The following is a 1,377-nucleotide window of genomic DNA, read 5'->3' on the forward strand; positions in this document are numbered from 1 at the left end:
GAATTAAGGCACAAGGTGGGCGCATGAAGCTAGGAGCCCAGACCAGGCCTGGAATCCTCTCGGCCTCCGACCCCACCCCTCCAGCTTGTCTATCGGACTTCTTGCCTCGAGGGACCTGGGGTGGGGGATAAGGGCCGGGACAGTTGGGTGGGAGTGGGTGCGGAGGCGGGAGATGCCTGCCTCTTCGGTCCTGGTCTTTCAAGCTCCGTCACAGCCCACAGCACTGGGCGATGTCTCCCATTCATAGACGCCGCGACAGGCTGGTGGCCGTGGGGGCTGGGGGTCCGCCCCATTCGGCGGAGGTTGCCCGCCCCCCGCCTGGCTCCTCAGGCCCGGCGTGCGTCCTACCCTGGCGTGGCTATAGCCTCACTGGTCCAGCGTCTGAACGCGTCGCCCGCCACCGCCGCCGGGTGGCACCATTTGTCTGCCAGCACCAGCTGTTAGCTCACCGGCCAGCCCGCCCGACCAGGCGGCGCTCCACATCAGCACCGAGGGTCTGGGCCAGGACTGAAACCCGGCGACAGCGGGGCGCTGCTCTGGGAACTGCGCTCCTCTCAGCGCCTCAGTTTCCCTGTCCATTATGACCCCGCCCCCCACAATCCCTCCCTTTCATCTGGAGACCCTCAGCTTCCGCTGTGCTCCCCACAGCTGGACCTGGCCCTCTGATCCAAGGACAAGAAGTGGACCAGGACCATGGCCCTGGCAAAGATGGTGGTGGTGGGTGGGTGGGGATTTGGGGGGATTGGAGGGGATGGCAGCCCTGGGGTGGTGGGAGTAGACTGAGCTGAGCTGAGGGAAGCGGGATCAGAAGCGAGGTAACTGAAGCGGGAGAGGGGAACTCCCCTCCCCCCACCTGCCACTCCCACCCCACTGGGTGAGGTCCAGCAGTCCCAGAGCCTTAAATTCTTCCTAGTCTTCCCCCACCAGCCCCCCCCCCTCTGCTGGGGGCACCACTTCCTATCCTCCAGCCAAGGGAAGGTGGGGTGCAGTCTGCTAGGACCCGCTCCCTGGCGGCAGACAGGACAGTGGGTCTGCGAGGCTCAGGCACCCACTGGACTGAGGGTAACCGGATCCTGGGTGACCGGGCAGAGCTGACCTCATGCTCTGGATACTACGGAAGAGACCTCGCAGGCCCAAGGAACAGGGCGGTGGGAAGCTATGAGGGCTGAACCAGTCCTGCAGAAAGGGGCCTCCAGCATCCCTAGGTGCTCCCACCGGGCATCTATGTACTAGAGGCCATCCAGCTACCACCCCCTACGCTTCCACATCTGGCCAGGCCGGTCTGTCTGTCCATTGTCCCTGTCTCTCGCGGGGTTAACGCTTGTCAGAGGGCTGGTTGGGGGACCGGGAGTGCTCCGGTGATCTCTTCCAGACCTT

The sequence above is a fragment of the Echinops telfairi genome, unplaced genomic scaffold, assembly GCF_000313985.2.
Source record: "Echinops telfairi isolate 266 unplaced genomic scaffold, ASM31398v2 ScPeMD7_2;HRSCAF=8, whole genome shotgun sequence".
Lineage (NCBI taxonomy): Eukaryota > Metazoa > Chordata > Mammalia > Afrosoricida > Tenrecidae > Echinops > Echinops telfairi.